The sequence below is a fragment of the Varroa jacobsoni genome, unplaced genomic scaffold (assembly GCF_002532875.2).
Source record: "Varroa jacobsoni isolate VJ856 unplaced genomic scaffold, vjacob_1.0 scaffold_343, whole genome shotgun sequence".
Classification (NCBI taxonomy): domain Eukaryota; kingdom Metazoa; phylum Arthropoda; class Arachnida; order Mesostigmata; family Varroidae; genus Varroa; species Varroa jacobsoni.
In genome coordinates, this window is record NW_019213245.1 from 42,235 (window position 1) to 62,116 (window position 19,882).

General features: G+C 42.2%; 1 long non-coding RNA gene across 1 annotated transcript; it reads right to left on the bottom strand.

The window, feature by feature from the left end:
• Window positions 1-7,185: 7,185 nt before the first annotated feature.
• LOC147753618 (uncharacterized) lies at window positions 7,186-13,345 on the bottom strand. Its single transcript, XR_015310640.1, has 4 exons — window positions 13,186-13,345; window positions 11,771-11,837; window positions 11,294-11,486; window positions 7,186-7,514 (listed from the first exon to the last, which is right to left on the bottom strand). It is a non-coding gene; the product is annotated as an uncharacterized LOC147753618 (long non-coding RNA).
• Between the last annotated feature and the right edge of the window lie 6,537 nt (window positions 13,346-19,882).

A 19,882-nucleotide genomic window follows, 5' to 3' on the forward strand; every position in this document is an offset into this window, starting at 1 on the left:
GAGCCAGCAGGATGCAGCGGCTGGTTATGTATTCTCATCAATCCGTTTCTGTTACTATAGGCCCGAATGGCAATGGTCACCTTGACGACGACAGTGGTAACGTGTAAACCTGGAGACATCTGAGTTAATTTAGGTTCGAAATTGGGTTTGTGGTAGAAGGAACCGTTCTTCGCCGGGACTCAAAGTCACCGTCGAACATAAAAACTCGAAACAGTTTGTTAGGACGCGTAAAAGTTTGTTGGAGTTTAGGAAAGGCTGTACTTTTATTCTGTGACATCTGCGCACCCAGAGTCGTTTTTGTTTTTGCAGAGGATGGTGCAGATTGTAGGTAGCCATTACAATACTTTTGCTTGTCTCGTTGAAGTGGCGCCACCAGCAAATCCAGGGTACACTCAAAGTATGCTACAAAATGTCTTTTCTTATGTCTGTAAAGATTACAGTAGCAAAAATCTACCTTGACTTTGGATTGTCACCCTACATAAGGACGCGGCCCAGCCGCTATACATTCGGCCGGCTACATGTTATATATGTAGATTAAAATAAACGTTACAAATTTTACGTACAGCAGCGTCGCTCAACAATTACATATATCTTGCTTTTTAATTAATGCCAATTTAATAAGAGATATTTGTTGAAGCGATGAAAAATTGTCACGTCATGACCAATTTTTCAAGGCTCTCAATTAGTGCATTGTAACTGATTTCAGTGGGGCGTTGATTTTAAACTTTGTAACAGAAAGAATTTATTACGAAACCTATAGATATAATTCATCTTCATTATCCAGACAATTATAGGTACGCGGTCAAAAGGTCTTCACTGTCGAAAAAAACCGCTCATAATCGCGTGCAGCCTGGAGGTAGGTGTGCGTCGAAACGTTGAACCGACTTGCTATAGAGCAACTTTCAAATATCAAAGTTAAATACGGCAGGTTATCGTGGAGTCTTCCGAACCCTTTGATCTTCATGGTCTCCTATATTAAGGATACATGTATCATGTTCTAAAGTACAGCTTACAAAAGGTGTCATAGCAATCGAAGAGATCTATGAAATTATGTTCTTACACTGATTCGGTATATGCCTAAAATCGGTTTAAAACAGATGCGATAATTTTGCATCTCTTCTAATGTTTTGCTGTTCTTTCGATTTTATTCCTACTGATATAACATTTGATATCTGTCCCGTAATGGAGACTAGTTAGTTTTCATACCAGAAAGCTGTGGGTAATTGACTGGACAGTCTATTTGTTTTATATTATATTTTATAAATCGTACGCTTTATTGCCAGCGGGCCTTCGAAGATGCATTATCAATTCAATCCAATCTAGATCGAAATCTGCAGCTGGAACTATTCGATTACTGTAAAATATTTGACTTCTCTGCGTCACAACTACCTCCTAAAGAACTATTGCAAAAAAAAAAAACTTGGCCAGGCGGCTCTTTTTGCTAGAAGAAAGCTTGGCCTGCATCTTCAAGTTTATTAAAATTCAGCGCCATTAACTCGGATCGGGCGACATAAGAATGAAAAAAAAAACATACGTTAGTTAACATAGCGTTTTACGTTGACAACCGATTTTGTTGCAGATTTTTCCATAATAAAGTTGGCCCGATGCTGTTGATAAAGAAGCATGGCCACCCAGGTCTAAGTTTGAAGACAATTTCATTGAAATAGTTTTTTTCGTAGAGTCGCAAACGTTCAGTATAGCCATTGACACATGTTTACGTATGTCCAAAAGAAGACATATCCAGGAATACTTCTAAATGGAGGATATTAACGGTACGATATCCTTTGACGATTGTAGCGCGTAACTACGGTCCAGGCGAAGGAGGTTCAAATTGGTCAGAAAGGCGGCAATAATGGTACAACTCAACTACTAATACTTCATTCTCGAACATAACTTACAACGTTCCTTATGCGACAGTTCCTTATGCGGACAAAAACGTCCGCGACTCATCTAACTCGTAATTCAGAAACGCTGATTTAGAATTGAACGTAGCAAACATACCGATCGTCTATCGGGATGTCAACTTTAGCAATGTAGAATCATTAACGTAATTTTGTTAATTAAGTTTGAAAAATTCGTTGAAAAGCTGTAAGTAATATTTTTTTTTAATTGAATACGAAGACTTGCTACAAGCCAATTTTTAGCCTCCATTACATTACCAGCCTAAGTATAGCTTCAAAAAACGAAGCTTCAATTTTATTTCTATCTGAAAAATGTTCTTATCTAGAATGTGTTCACTCTGAGATTTTCTTTTTTCAATGAGTCTCACCGAATTGAGGTGCAGCTCTCTCGTCAGTAGTTATTATTTAGTTTGGCTTCGGAGGCATATTGAAAATCAAGATAGTCTAAAGGCCGGAGGTTATTCAGGTGCGTTGTGATAACATGTCTCGTTAATACTAATTTTTAACGTAACGTCCCCGCGAGATATTTGTTTTTGTTGCAGAGAAATAAACAATAAGAACTCACGTAACGTCCCTACAAAATCACTATCGGACGTCTTCAACAATGAAATAATCAATGAAAAAAATATCACGTCATAAAGTAGTGTAAATCGCGTTATTCTTCCAAAGTTTTTGTCACGTGTCTGTATGAATGAATGCGAAGAGCGGAACGTCAATGGCGGTGAACGTGGTAATGCTACGCTGTTTACTATACGCTGGTCATATATTATATTGTTGTATCGAGAAAAAAGGAAAGGAGCATAGAAAGGTATACATATACCTTTCTCTCCTCCTTTCCTTTTTTTGTTGCACATATAGAGGCCTACCGTTTTTCACTTTCTCATCGAGCGTTCTTAGCGGGTAGAGGGCAGATCGTCCGGCTGAGCCAACGCATTTAAGGGATCCCAACATCCCTATGGTTTACTTACGCGCTGGTCAAGTTGTACGATAACGGAAACTTTGATTATGTCTTATGCCTTCTAGTGCATTTCAGACATCGAAAGTGGCTGGGTTCTGTCCACCGGGGTCAGCAGAACTGGATGGGCGATCCCGGTTTCCGGCTGATTGGTCTTCCAAGTGGAGAACGTAAACGGATAGACTTGGGTTGTTCCAGCGGCTGCGGACCCACAACGTCACTCCTCTTGAAATGCCGTCTTCCGTATTCAACCAGCTGTACAGAGGGCTTTATACAATACCGGAACAGTCCGAGTAGACCGCCGCGCCTCCGACTTGGCAGTCTGTAAAAACCAAACTGATAGAGACGGAGGCTGCACCCGTTGTTATTACTACGACTACGGCAGGAGATTATTCGGTACCGCCGGCCGGTCATTAGGCGCGCCGCGTCACGCCACTTTCGTCACAAACCCTAGTAAAGCTGGAGCCGAACACACCATTTTCAGTAGTTGGCCACAGCGAACCACACGAGACCAACGCGCTATAACATTGGGTAGTAGGAGACGTTCAGAAGATGCCGAAGGCGTGACGCACAAGTATTGTCTGGCTTGGACCATTGACGTTAGCAAGCTGAACCTTCGTAACGTTCGTAGCGTCGGTCCGCATGTACTTGATTGTCGGGAGCGCACTTCGCGGTGATACTAGCGACTGTTTCAGTGTAATTTTTGCCTCTGGCCGTGGAGGTTTTTCCATCTAGAGAACTAAAAAGCAAACGAACGAAGGCGAGATGAGACCTGCAGAGGCGTAGTGCAAAGAGACCTCCAGACTGAGACAGCCTGCAAGCTGCAGACCGAAGTGAGGTCTGCGTCTGCCAGGTGCCAGGTTCGGTATCAGTAGAAAGAATTGTGAAAGGAGTATAGAAATAATGGATAAAATGGCAGGCGCTTCCTTTGCAGTGTCTGATTACAACGGCAGAGTTGATGGAAGACCGTCGTCCGTATAGCTTATAACGTCCTCTTAACGAAGAATGGCCATTGCCTAAAAGGAAATAAATGAACCCGTGATATGTTGCTACTGCTTGTTAACGCACTAGACCAGCATCATAGATGAAGTGGAGTGATAACAGCTGCCCGGAAATCGTATGCCGTGCGCGGATGTCAGCCGTGCCACTCGACATCGGCGCAGACACTGGGAAATCTGTGATTGCCTTCCAAAAGCCAGTGGAGTAGCTGGGTACGATTTATTGTGTTTTTATGCTCGGACGCGTAAGCAGTGGGACAAAGAACGACGAATGCAGTAACAAACGAGAAGTGTACTAAGCACGGGGAAAACGCGAGCTACCCATAGATTATCGGTTGATTTCAACACACTGTAGTGATACACAGCCGCAGTCAGATTTACCGCGCGCTGATGAAGGTACGGGTCGGACAATACAATAGGAGGTCGAACGCATGTAAATTGGGCTGTGTCCAATTTTCAGAATTACTACCCAACCCAGATGGGAAAGTGCAGCAGGGAATCGGCAGTAGATAACGAGGAGCTATCTTTATGTGTGAGAACGAGGTTAACGAGTTGTGCTCGATGATCTATATGCATAGTATTTAGCAACATGATCGGTATATGTTGAATGTAGACCGGCCTTTATCCACAAGGGTTAAGCTAACGTATATTGGGGCTAAATTCACGTAATACCTGGTTAGGGACGGTGAGGAATGACGAAATTCGTGATTTTGGATACCATCGTTGGTTATAGTATTTTAACTTGATGATGATTTGGGTTCGATCAGTTAACTAAAGTTTGCCGTTTGCCGCGGTATATAGTGGAATAGTAAGGAAGCTTGCAGTTAGGAACAAAGCTGTTTGGATCTAATACGGTTAAATAATGATCAAGTTCGGTATTACGGCAGATACAAACATTTTTCATATCTTCAGTAGTCGTATTTTGGCATTCTAGTATGTTTCAAGTGTAGGAAAGCATTCAGACGAGTTCCGAACGAGTCACACTTCTACGGCTCTAATCACGCGTAAAACCTAATTTTGAAAAAGCCTCGCCTTTGGTCGCACAACGCGAATAGCGTTAAATACGGTTCCTAGATCAATATCTTCGATCTGTTTTCAAATTCAATTTTTAAATCAACATTAATTTGACAATTAAAGTCCACCCTCAAGGGAGAAACGGTTTTACTCGACTTTTTCGGTCGTTTTTTAGACTAGAAATAGCGGTCAGCCTGACGAGTAAAAATGTTTTGCCATTGATATCCTTCTATATTTAACGGGGATGGCCTTAGAATTCAGAGATGTCCCATTTACGGTCGCAGTTTTAGCCAATATTATGTCATCTATCACAGCGTATTTTCGTTCTATATATCGTTATTATGTTTTTTTACCAGGCCTGCTTAATCTTTTCCAATATCTTTTGCTATACTCAGGTAAAAGGGTCGTATGTCGTGTTAGGATGACATGTCCTAACAGATTTGTGTCGTCTTTTGAAGCCGTTTCGTGACAAAAAAAAACTAGTACCTAGAGACAGATAAGGTTCTAATAGGCAACATTTTAATGCGTTATAATTCTTCAACATGTTGATTAGCCATGGTCACGGTCACATCTATTAATCATATATGTTCTGTCTAAAAATAATAATAATTCTCAAAAACAATATTTTTTTGAATGGTGAACCGCCCGGCAACTTATTCTTTTCATATAACTTCTAGTTTTCCAAGTTGCAAATCGCCTGAAGAGGCCGGCTAAGTTAACTGCCAACTGTTAAGCACTAAATACTTAGCGCGGCAAGCAAGTGGACTTATCTAATGAGCGAAAAAGGCGAGCACATGATTAAAGCCGACTTCTCACTAGATGACAGCAGTATTTAAAGTTACAAAAGTAGTGAAAAAAACTATACTAGAAGTAGCAACTTATAATAACTGGACTGTAATAAATAAAGAATCGCAAGAAGCCAGATGAGTAGCAAGCTTAAAAATGGCGACATATGCTTTGCTGATCCGTACGTCTGTGGGCCATACCATACTAGCGAGCGCCCATACACCTCACTGTTGACTGGGTGCCCCTTGCTGTCTTTGGTTCCGCTGATGCGCTTGCTATGCTCCGGAGCACTTTAGCCTCTGCATTCCTATACGCCGCTATACATACACCCGTCATGAACGGGAGTCTTCGTTTTCTAAAACTATCACGTTGAGGTGGGCGCTGCCCTTTTCGTCGCGGACTAAACTCAGCTCCTGCTTAGGATCTATGTATATGTGCACGTCTGTGGCTGTTCATGCCTTGGGATAACACACCGGGCAGGCGCAACTCTGTCTAACAGGGAGCACATTAATTTCTCAGTCAGCGTAGCCAACCGGCTAACATACAGGCAGATCGGCGTGCAAGGGAAGAAGCACGCGCCCCGCTTTCCCTTCGCCCCTACAAAGTCAGGCTAATTTTTGCGTATAAAACGAAACGGAAAGTCAAGGAGAACAGAAAGCAAGGAGAACGTATCTGCAGCTGCAGATGGCAGCCGTGCTACGAAGCAATAGCGGCACCAGTACGAAGTGTGGTGACTGTAGTAGCCACTGTGGAAATAGTAGAATATAAAGCATCAAGAGAAAGTCAGACAAGGAGCAGCTGCAGAAGGGCAAAGGGGAGAAGAATGAGAGAGAACTAGAGCCCATGAATAACAGACAGATTTTCCGGGGGTTTGGGGATCTGGTGAGTCTTTTAAGACTCAGGATGCTTTCTTGACCTAGTGCGGATGCAACGGGACGCGGAGGGGGTGACGTTAATAAATTGATGTTCATGTTGAATGGTTGCTGTTCATGCACATACTGGGGTGTGGGAAAGGAAGAGAGAGGAAAGGGGCGGAACAAGGATAAGTCAGTCAAGAATATATTATACAAGAGAAGCGAGCATTCCTGGAGCGTTCGTGCGGAGATTGGAGAACGTTCGTGGATGATTCAAGTAAGTACATATTGTGGTCTTCTAAAGAAGAGTTCCTGCTGTTTTAGCATTACGTTTGTTCCATTCTGGGAGTCGTTGTTCGATAGCTTCATAGTTTTAAAGGATATCACGCAGATAGCTACAGTCATGTTGAAACGATGATTTTACGATCTTAGGCAAAAACAAAGCTAATAGATAGGTAATTATATCGAATAATATATGTCAATGATGTATGATACTGTGGAATTAAACTTACGAAGTTACATAAAGTTAAAACAGCTCTGAAGTTGAGAAGAGGATCTAACAGAATTAAAATTTTATCACTTCACTTAGTTGCATGTGAACGGCTCGAACTCTTATAAAAATAGGCTAAGTATAGTCATATCGTTTTCGTGCTATTTCAAAGATTCCACAATGCCTGGCCTGCATTATATCACAACAACGTAAACAAGTATCTAAATGAGGAAACCGTAAATCTGTGGAACATGCTTCAAGCATCTCATAGGCGAAGTAATGAGGCATCAAGCGTTTGGTCTTCAATAAAAGATAGATTTAATATAGTCCATTTACCGACAACACAAAAATATCTAAGGTCTAAGATCTATAATAATCAGTCCTGGGCGCCCTCCGCACTATTTAATGCATCATCCCAACGCGTCAAGTCGGTCTGGGCCTACAGGCTACTATTTGTTGGACTGGATCTCCTCCGCTGTGAGCCTGATTACCTGGATTGTTCAGGCTTTCGTTGACCTTTATCATTCAAGTCAAGAATGTTAATGGTCTTTAATATATATGTATTACAGTATTTTTCCATGTCTAATTAAACGACAACAATGTTATGTATCTCGCTTTTCTTCTTTCTAGCCGATCACCTTATAGCGACGCTGTTACGTTTTAGCATCATTAATTTAAGCTAAACAAAGCTAGAATTTGTTAATGTTCAGCAATTATTACAGGTATGATATTTCGTCCGAAACGGGCTCATTTTTGCAGATGTCATGACTACCGTTCAGTCGATGTAAACACAGATAAAAATATGCTTGGTGTCGCTGTACATAGATGAATGCTCTACAGATACTCATTTCACGCCCCTATCCTGCGACTGCAACATAACATGTTCAAAAACTGTTGATTCGTTCCTTTTCTGCTTAATTGGACCCTGAATACACAAAAACTTCACGCGGAAAAATACGGCCGCTCGAAATGTCTCCCCTGAAATTAACGTAGATGTTTCCATGTGGGGAAGGATCAAAATAGACCGCCTTTGGTCCACATTTCCTTTTTCTTACTCCGGACACTGTCCAATTGATATCAAATCTTTAAAGGTGTTCGAAATTCAACAAAGAAAAGCCTGCTTACCTCCTCTTTATTGGGGGCGCGGCTCGACTATGATATGGGCGGCAATGAGAGGTCAGCCACTCACGATTGGGGTCATAAACGTGAAAAAACGATTCGTGCGCTTAACGAAACTGAATCCATTAACGAAAAGCCAAATGCTAGCTTAGTTTCGAAACTGAAGTTTGTTTAGAGCTCTCAGATTTGCCAGAAGACAAAGCCGCCGACGAGGATTGAGAACTCCCGTCAAATTTATGAACTTTAAAGTGAATCCTGTTGTGTTTTGACGGTAACTTAGCGCGCCCTATAGACGGTAACACAGTGGTAACCATCAGTTTGCGGCGGCTGGTCCAGTGTTGTGTCTACCGCCGATGGGTCTCTTCTTGGAACTAGTAGGAAGCGGCTCCATGCTGAAGGAGTCCGAGCAATTAAGGAAGGTATACTAACGACATTAAACATATAAGTAAATATTTTTCTTCATAGTAGTCTACGTAAAACAAAGCAGTTCTTCTTTATATAACTGTAAAATAGTCCTTGTTGAAGAATTCCTTGTTTCTATCCATTAAAAGATATAGCAGCGTTGCCTAGTGTGATAGACGCCAAAACTCGCTCGTGTGTCCTTTTTTTATATATTCCAACACAGTTTATGTGTACATTTTGTGTGATTTTTTTAAACTGCCATTGGCGCACAGATGCAGCATGAGCACCGCGTGCTGCACAAAAACAAATGCGATTCCAATAAGCTGCCTAGTTAACATGATAAAAGTTTGTTTGTGTTGTATATATATATATATATATGTATATATAGCCTGGTATATATATATGCATCGCCTAAAGCCACGTATTTCTTATATTTATATAATTAATTATAAGTCAGAATGTGCCCTTGTGTCCTTGTGCGGGCCGTGCACAGACGCTTTTCCGACATACAAGTTTGCACAGAAGGAACAGAAATACCAGTAAATATTTAAAAAGTCCTTCAAACGCATTTACCGAATACATGTAGAACCTGTTTTTGAATTGCTAGCCAACAAAACAAAATTTCCGCCAACAAACCAGCGTTCTGAGGCCTATGAGCCCACCCAATGAAGCCACAGCATCAGATACAGGAGCCCTTGCGGGGTAGAAACTGTGGCGGTGGCCTGACATAAGGCTACTAGCTGTGATGTCCGATACTAGATCAGCTGAAAATCCCCAAAGGCGATATAACCTTTTCCGCGCTAGGTAGACATGACGGATACACCGTTCGCAGAGTATTATGGGACCCACGAGGACTCCAAGAAGAGAGACGAGTATCGTCGAATGGTTAATACATAGACTAGTTCGGACAAGTCCATAGGGGATTTCTTACCTTAACCCCTGCTATGCTTTTACGATAGCATGCAAAGAGGACCGTAGCGTGGAATAAGAATTGGATAGCTTCGAGCATTCAGAGACTTTCCGGACGCTGGCAGTAGCCTTATACTACTATCGATTCCATCGGAGGCGCCAAAGCAGGTGTGAGACATCCTCTGGTAGATCGCCAACGATGAGCTTGCAATACGCCAAACTGCTCACGGCGCGCCATTCAGACAAGCGCGCGTGGTCGCTCGTAGCAAGGAAAAGGTATAAAGAAATAGAGGATTCTTGGATTTATGACGCGGTCTCTAGTGTCCAATAAGACATTTCTGCTTGTCCACAGACACAAAGACCAAACAATAAGAGATACAGATAACGACCGCGATTCTGGCCTGGTCATCTTAAAAGGCTCTGTCCACAAAATTAAATACGCCTCTCAGTAGACAATGGGCACAACCTGAGTTTAAGTGGGTCGAAGCTTAAAGCTAACGTTTAACTTTCCCTGAGGTTTAGAATTTTGAAAAACATTGATTCGTACGCTATATTTTATGGGCAACGAAGCTGACCTTCAGGCTAATCTATGTAATGAAAGCCAGAGAATAATCAATATTCTAATAACAAACGGTGCATATAGGTCAGAATTGTAGCTCTAACCAGCTGTTTCCTAGGTTTGACGTTCAAGCGCTGACTCAGTCCTAAATGAGTTCATGAGTATATACTGGTAAACTACACAAAAAACCGTCTGTAGGCGTGTTCGAGCTTTCGGTTTTTATGTGTCTGTATATTGACATTAGCTAGTAATAAGTATTGTTCATGCTTTTACGCAACAACGAAAGAATGTGCAACAAAGCAATCCCTGTGCGGATTATATGCTCCCGTCGTGACATTTCCACAAAGATAATAAATGTATCATGCAAGATCGATCTATATATTAACTGTACTAAAAAGATCTGCCAATAAGTTACGAAGTTTTGTTGTAATTATAATAATAAACAGACTAAATAGTAAGTGTTTTCAAGATAATTGCCATTAAGTAGAGTCGATTAGGAATTATTTTCGCCGTCTGACATCAAACCTGATGTACGAATTTGCGTGCGCACCTGTTGGACCTGTTTTCCACTATTTTAACTTTGTCGGGCGGGACCGTCAGCTTCATTCACACAGAGTCTTCAGCTTGATTCGTCAATTATAAAATGAAATTAAAGCATGAAACGTTTAGGCGTGTTGATGTAAATCAATGTACCACTGCCGATTCCCTTTATCGGCTCTGTTACAGTCACAAGAGGCTTCAATGAGGTATATTCTATTCCAAAGATCAACTTATAACATGTAGCATATTAGCTTGCTATGGAGCAAGTTACTGAGCTTGTTTTAAAACCTAACTTGCTATTCAGTATTAGCGTCGCTTTTCTTGGTTATGGCATCATTATTGTTCCTTGTGTACTTCAAAACGATTTAGCAAGATGCAGATTTTACGTACTTTAAATAAGTACGCCCTATTTCACCGTGTCCCCTAGACTTTCACTTTGAACGACACATTCAAAGTGTAAGAAAATTTCCCAAGTGCCAGCGATATGACGAGGTATTGCTAAGTTAAAGTTATAGTTCTTTTGTATCTTGCTTGTAATCGCTTCTCTGTCCTAGCGCTTAGACATTAACCATGTCGGCTTTAGCTGACGGCCGGCGGCTACACACAACTTAGCGAAGCTGCCCGGTACGATATAAGTCTATACGGTATAAGTTCTTTGAACCAACAAAGTGTTAAGCTATAAATGCTAGCATAGTAAGGCTGAGCGCATGGAATGTTTGGCTCAGTGGCGATAGGCAGCCAGGTGAGGCTTCCGAAAGATAGATACCCTGCAATTGAATGTGAAGCCTTGTAGAGCATGGTTTTTGTCGATCGGTTCTAGAAGGCGCTTCCCTATGATACCCACACGGTCGAACCACGGTTGAAGCCATTACTAAGGACCAAACAAAATGTTTGCCTATTCTTTCGGATCGATGGCTTTGACATAAGACCTGTATTTAGATATCCTTTTGTAGAATGCCCTGGAAAAAAAGGTGTTGATTTTATATGCCCAGTACTGTTGCGTCTAAAGAAAGTTTCGCAATTAGATGTTATTGCATTTAGCCAGCATAGGCTAAGCAGAGTACATTGCGTATGTTCTCTTATTATGAAATCGTCCAGGCACATCGAAATTATTAAGTGGCAAAAAAAATCAGGTAATACAGTTTGATATTTGAAATTCGCATTCATAGTTTATCTTGAAAAAACTACCGAGAACAAATAGCCTTTTGGATCTGGTCGCCATATAGTATATGCTGGTCCTTACCGCAAATGAAGTATAGTTAGGGCCGTCATTGGGGTAGCACTTGTTTTTGCTGCAGACGAATTGCAACCTAGACAAAAAAAAAAACTATTTGTGAATATTTTTAGTTTTCCTTTTACATTGGCCTTAACCGATACACATTTACCAGGGTATAATGAAAGCATTTACAGGCGAATCATGACAACAGGTCGATTACATATGATAAGAGATTCTCCAAGACTTTTTACAAACTACGGCTATTTTTTTTTGCACCATCGAATAATAAAACACAATATAATGTGAATACGTTTTAATATGCTTTTGTAAATGAATAACTGTTCCTCCACTCATCCTTCTATTCCAGTTCTAAATGTGAACTAATTTATTTCCAAAAGAAGCCTGTTTGTCCCTGATGTAGGCCCCTTTTTTAACGTACATCTACCTGTTTCCAAGGGAGGTTCATCGGCTTCCAACCTAGGCCCATTTTTCTACTTGGATCTACTTGTTCCCAGCCTAGTTATTTCCAATGTAAACCTATTGTCTCAACGTAACCCTATGCTATTCCAACGTAAGACTATTCATCTTACGTAAGCATTTTCTTACATTCGTAAGCAAACGTTCTTGAGTTGTTTCCCAATGTAGACCTGCTCCTACCATGAGTGTTGGGCCGCTTCTGGTACCGCGTCTATGATTATTACTGCCGCTACTACTAATGAATTGCATGCCCCTGGTTCGGGTGCTGCTAAGTTATAGCATCATTTTCTGTTTACTGGTTTATCAAGTAAAGCTACGATTTGGCTGCGTGGCGATCCGTTCTGTTATGGCGCTGCTCTTATTACAGAACGACGTGTTATATTATGAAATAATGGTTACTGAATAAGTAAGGGTAAGTGAGAGAAAAGAGGTATCCGAATGTACTTAGAGGAACACTGTTATGCCTTGTGATCTAATAGCAAACTTCTAGGCCACGTGGAACGCGAAATGCCCGGAAAAATCCGCTAAGTAACACAGCAGTAAAGGTAAACCCAAAACAATAAAGCAGCAAAATAGCTAAAAATGCAATTTTGTATTTTTTTTTTTTTTTTTGTAATACGCGCATCTGCTTATACAGAGTGAACATAAGCTGTCCTTCTGTAAGTGCTCTAGTCCATGTCTCAGTATTCTTATGTCTCGACTTTTTACAGGTAGGTTTGTACCAGGTGCCTAATACATTTTGAGTTCACTAATAAGGTCGCGAGGAAGTGAACGGCAAATGATTTGAACTGTTTATTGTTGCAGACTGCAGTTGTCAAACCATAGGGACTTAATTGTTGATAAGTGCCGTCCATTCCTGGCGCACCCATCCGCACCGCTGATGCGTAACTGCCTAATAAAATAGGAAGGTCTGACGCAATGCCTCCTGTCGAGTATTTACATCGTTTGGGAATTTGGATACTCACACATAGTTCCGGCTAGCGTATGACAGGAAAATCGAAGTACGGTACACATATATATATATATGTATATAGCATAGGATAATTCGCATATAAGGATGCAATAGCTGGGATAGCGTAACAAGATATCAGAATGAATTCAATAACCTAATTGCTCTGCCGCACCGAATTGATGGAGTAACTGCAATGAAAAAATGATAATGGGACAATAAGAATTATTGTCCGAAGGAAACGAACAGCTTCAACGAATTCAAATTCTAACCGGGCAAATTCAAATTCTAACCGGGCAAATTTAAATTCGCTTCAAATTAAATTAAGCTAAACACAAATATTCTAGTATAACTAACGGTTTAAGGCCAAATCCTTGATATAAGATGTCGGTTTGCTGGTTCGCGGTTCGACATTCATTGCAACATCGTCGCCAAAAATGAATCGCCGAAAATGCGGATCGGAAACACTCGAATCGAATTTTCCAACAGGTACGTGGTCAATCCAGCTACCATAGAAAGCATTACAATTTGATTTAAGTCCATTGAAATTCAAAGCAAAAGATTCGGAATATTTATCAAGGAGACTGGAAAACTGTAAACGACGGAAAAATAAGTACATAACACAGTTGCCACCATTAGCAGTCTTCAAAGGCGTTTACTACCCAAAAACGACACGTTCAGACAACATTATTCTTCATACCGTAAAATAATAATATCATGGCATATATGAATAAATATATATAAAGAATCCTCATTATATAAAGAATTCTCGCAGATTTATTAGAAACAATGCTATATTGCCACTTCCACTTGCCCCTATATAGTATGTTCGTAAAAGTGATATATATTAAAAGCGTGAAGGAATATTCGGCTACGAACATTATTCTCACTGAAGAGTGAACGTGATAAGACGATCGCTACGAGTTCGACTCGTGTCCTTTTTTGGAGTATTCAGACATGGCTTGGTGTACTCCCGCATTGTTTATATTGTTGGGGACGTCACTTCGCCCATCGAGAGCGTTCAGGGGTTTTCCACGCGATCAAGCACGTTAAAACCACTATACAAAATAAATCATAGAGAGAGAGAGAGAGAGAGAGAGAGAGAGACGTTCATACAGGGGCGGAGAAAGTCGGAACGAAAGGAACAGGCCAAAAGTGCTTATCGGCTACGTATGAACGTCGATCTTTGTGCGAGACCGCTTGTGATCCACGCGTCTTTAATACGAGCTGGTCGCTGGCGATGGCTGTGTTAGTGTCCACTTCGCATGTCCTCATGGTTTTCTCGAAACCGTCAGGACCTTGGCCATCGTGTGAGCAGCAAACTCAGCTAGACTCGAACGCTTACGTGATAGAACACCCGGATACTGTCTACAGGCAATTGCGACAACGGGTGCCTATCACTGGGTATCACTCAAAGTCTCCATATTTCCAAATGGAGTACTCTATGGACAAAGGTACGCATTAAGCTGCGACTTTAGTTGTGAGTACGAACTTCGAGCGCCAGCCAGCTACTTTGTCCCCAAATGGACCAAATTTGAAGAAAGAAAAGTACACGATACTAAAAGCCTTTTTCATTCAAAGTTAAGTTTGCACGAGACACACAAAGGCTCTGTCGTTCGTTCGATAGCCAATCGTCGACCATGGATGAGCATCACGAAAGAATGGGCAACGCACATGACAACGTTCACGATTTTTTAATCTCCACGCAGAAGACCATGGCTCGTGTTTAGTGCCCGGACTGAAACGCCATTGAAAAGGTGGACAGGGAAGGGAAACAGGCCATTTCTGGTAACGTCATCGTGGCAGTCGGTGAAGAAAGCGGAACAAATGCCACCAACTCGTTTCACGCCGGGGCCTTTCATGCATTGATAGAACGCTTTACATGTGCTCATCTGGCTGGAAAGATAATTCTAGCTAAGATGATAATTCACATATTGCTGTTTCAATATGCTATTGACACACGAATGAACGCATATACATAGATAGAAGCGCGTTAACCGTACGCGTCATGTCTAAAAAGGAGTACAGAGTACTTTTCGTATATAACGGTTCATTAATGTTATTCCTGAGTCTCTGGGACCGATGGGGCTTTGAAAAAATATACCATATCTGTATTCGAATTATACGCATATATATATATATATATATATATATAGAGAGATAGAGAGAGGGGGTGAGAGAAGAAGTGTCATAATAAAAGCTCGTCCATGATAATTTTTTGTACATTAAATTCTAACGCTCAGTCTGTATCCGAACATTTCGTTAACTTTTCCCGCACTCGTAATCCTTTTTGCAGCGATCTTTTCAACGATACCTAATGAAACTGCGCGCACCACCTGCTTGCGGCCACCTCTCTTTCTGTTATAATAACAGCAGTAACAACAAAGACAATAGCAATGTAAAGTTACCACTGCCCACACCACTGTAAGCAGTGCCGCAGGCTACGCGGCTCTTAGCATACTGAAGCGGAGTTTCGAAATCCAGACATTACCCAGTTTTATCTGAATTTTTAATTACATTAAAGATGCTACTGATGCTCCGCTTGCTGCTTCTGTCTCGTGCCGTTGTTTTAGTCGCGAGAAGATGAGTCGTCTTTTATGGACTAGGCCGAGCGATCCGCGCCATTGGGGAGTCAGACTCTAGAGTCCGTTCAGCGTTTGTCCTTTGGCGCAGTGTGGCTGAATTAATTACAGTCTATGCGGTCTACGGGGGTTTGTTCTGCGCGAATCAACGTCTATGTGTGGCTTGGTTCTCCGGCGTTTCGTAGGTGGTGCCCAGTCGAGAAAGCGCAAGAGAACATGGCGGTAATCTCATGGGGGCAACAAGCCTGATGGGGAGGGACAAGGGATTAATTCGTAAATCCCTGACTGGACAGCCCAGCCTAGGTTTGCTTGGAGCCAGTTGAATCCCGCCGATTGGCTTTCGTTCTCTCCCTTTCCTTCTCGCACGCGGGTAATACTTCGGCGACGAGACCAGGGTGTATCCGTGTTGAGATTACGCGCCCTCTTCTTAAATAGAAATATTTGGCAGATATCCGTCGATTCGTTCGTTCGCTGCCGTCCGCAGGCCTAAAGTCCATCGGCCAGACGCCGAAGTATACAAGCACATGCGAAACAAGATGTTGGACACGAGGACCAGGGTTGGCAATGGAGGGCTCTAATCTGGGTGACCGCTACGGTGGGGGTTGAACTACGAAGAACATATTCCTTTTTGGTTGTTAGCCTGGACACTAAGAAAGGACATCGTTTAGTCTCGTATATTTATTATTAAAAATTGTGCTTCTCACCCGTCTACTTCAATTGCAAACTTTCGCCTCGCGAGCTTAATTTTATTTCAGTGTAAAGTCTTGCTAGCCCTTACGTAGGGGTCGTTATATGGTAGGAAAGCCAGACGAAGCAGGTCAACTTGTTCAAACAACGTGAAGCATTTAGACTGCAATTTTCTTTATGGATGCGAATAGATCTACATGCGAGAGTGTTGGAAAATAGTGGAAAAAAACAATAATACTCGGGAATCATAAAAAAGGGGTTAAAGCTAGGATATCATAATTAAAATTGTGATCACGGGCACACTCCAACTGCTAATCAGACCATGCTTTTCTCATCCATCGACTTCATTGAACCACATTATTACACTATAAAATAATAATTTCCAGTTATTATCAGCGACGATAAAGCAACACAATCAGCACAAGCGATTTTCGTGACTTATAAATTCATTTTTCGAGTTCTACGTCCAGTACAAGTGTAAACCGTCATTTCAGAAGACTGATTTCTGCCAGCACGGAAACACAGTGTGTCTACACTCGATTTTTTTATTGAACCGTTCTACTACTAGCATTGCTATTAATACTGCTATGAGTCCCAAAATAATAGTAGCGACGGCAGCAAGTCGAGCTGCTGCCCCGTACGAGATGTGAAATCTGTTTTCGTACAATACACGATTCCGCTGTAGCGTCGTCAAGCGTTTCGAAGGCCCTTTTTAATTTGCCCATTCCCTTTCTTCACTATTAACAGTATCAGTCTCTTTACTTTATTTTCTTTTTACGATCTCTAAGGCTACTTCTTCGCAATTTTTCTTTGGCATCACGATATGACATGGGATAATGACAGCATACTTTAATGAAGGTGCTGCCTCGATCAACTCCTAGCATAAATGCCCGATGCCCACTTTTACCCTTACGATCCAATTGCAAGAGCAGTTTCTGATAGCAGTATAACTGCAACGTATATATACGTTGTACTTCGTCTCCTTTTTCCTTCTTTTCCCTCCGTATTTTCCGCGTCATCTTCTCTCATTTCTCACGTCCCGCTTCTTCATGTGTGAAAGGGCGTGTATGTGTGCGTGTATGCTGCTGATAGCAGCGCCGGCGCCAGTGCTTGTGCAGCCTACTTGTATGTGTGTACGTAAGTTAAAAGCCATGTTTCTACCGTAAGTTAGTAACCAGCTTGACCTGCCTCACTATTGTCGCTGCCTGACGCAGTTATTGCAGATGGTATCAAAATTGTCTTGCGCTCGTCTCATTGCTACTGCCGAAGTCTTTATGATGGGTTTGATTTTTGCAAAAGATGATAGAGCCCTTGATAGGCACTCATGCGAATTTCATTGGTGGACGGCAAATGGCAACAACGGCGACAGTGATGGTAGAAGCAACGGCAAAGCTGGAAAGGTGGCTGCCCATGGGCCGGAAAAGTCACTAAGAGGGTGACTTGCTCGCTGAGTTCGCACTCGAATGCGTGAACTCCCAAGACGCCGGCATATCGTCCAAACATTCGAACACATAGTGGATGAACGAAAAAGCTAATTTGGAGAAAACTGGGTTAAGCGGGTTTCGCAACCTCGGCCCTCTTCGAAGTAAAGCAAGCCGAGTCTGATCCTGCATGTTTGCGATTGGCGTGACTGATTAAGTAGCTGCGGTAGGTTGCTGGTGGAAGCGGCCCATGTGCCAGTACTCGTGTGAAATGATGGATAGGATAAATCCTAGAGAAAACTGAACAGGCCAAGCCAAACGAGACAAAACGAAGAATCGAGGCAGTGAGAAGATCATGAAAAGCATAGAAAGAAGGCAGAGCAAAAATTCTAGGACCGCTCATATTCTTTTACCGCCTTTAAGCCCTGTTTCTTTAGCGCTGAACGAAGACCAAGGGTTGAGAACCCTAGAAAGGAGAAGGAGAGATATCCTAGAGCGGAATAGCAGAAAAAAACCAGGAAGACTGAAGAACCGCGGTTAAGGCGGCTGAAGGCAAAAGAATGGACTTTGATTCTCTGAAAGGAGAGAGAAGTGACAACAGCTGGGCATTGGGAGATTTTAATCGTCGACCGATGTCGGCGGTGCGTCGGTCCTAGTAAAGCGTTCGAAGGGTACCGCTAGGTTTTCGAAGTAACGAGTCGATGAGCTGCTGTGAGATTGTGTGAGACCACTTCACGTCGCTAGGACGTAGGGTAGTTGAAGGAGAATTGCATCGGAACCTTCGGAGGCAAAATCTCAACTGGCTTCAACGAAAACTTTTAAGAAAGAACCCCACTAGCGACGCTGCTTGCCCGGCTGGTCATCCCCCAAAAAAGAAGTTAGTTGTTCGGAAAGTGCTTGTTCGCCGGCTGACGCAAAGGACTCGCGGTTCGCTTCGGATTCGTTCGGGCTCGGGCCCAGGACTCTTAGGACATGTGCTTCTAGCTGAGGCGCGGTTCAGGCTCGCCGTGACAATATCGACACTCATTTTCTATACTCCAATCTCTCACAGCCCAAATGTTCAAGTGATTCCTCTTTGCTGCGGCTGCCACGACCACTGCCGCTGCTTGCGCTTTCATTTCCAATCTCCAGTTCTAGTTAAGGCAGAGTCAGATGTGTCGAGGGTTCGAACGCAACTATACAACGGCGAGGGTGAGTGGTGTGGATAGCCCAACGTAGCAAGCAAAACATTAGCTTTACATTTACCTACCGTCAATTGTAATACCCATCGTATCTGTTGAGGAAGAGGCGAGTAAAACGTGGGGGAATAATACGAACAGCATCTGTGTGATTTCACTTCAAACATAAGACATAAACTAAAACTTTAGGTAAATGTTAAAGCAGATTTTGCGGGCTCATAGAATCCGCTGGCTGAGCTCAAAGACTAAGTTTAACATTACAGCACACTACTATTCTCAGTTCTGCCAACTGGAATGGTAATAGCACAGAAGGTTTGCAATATTAAATGAAAATGCACAGTTTCGATCACCGGGTTCGATTCAACCCGATAGTGTGTGTGTTTTTTTTCCATGCGAGACAATTTTCGTCCCCCGAAAAACTGTCCGTCTATATACATATCGTGCTATATTATATACCTCTGCAATCGTAACTCACTTATAGGAACTCATTGTAAAAGTCATTGCGTGCTTGAGTAGTAACACTCTTCGTTGATTCTCAGCGCAAAGAGCTAGCAGAGTCACCGTTCCATGCCTTAGCACTACCAAACCTATGTATGAACGTATGAAACCAAACGTTCGAATAACAAGATTTTACATTAGATTTTCATTTGCCTGCAACAATATTTAAATTACTCAGCGCGACCACTATCGACAAAGCTTCCTCTGCTTTTTAGAGAAGAAAGAAACGTTTCTCTTGCAACTTCCCGCCACTTTTCGCCCCTGTCTTCGGGAATAACCAGTTACCTCAGTAAGGTCGCTAGTGGAAGCGGTACTAATCACCTTTCGAAGCCCTTTAGGACACAGGC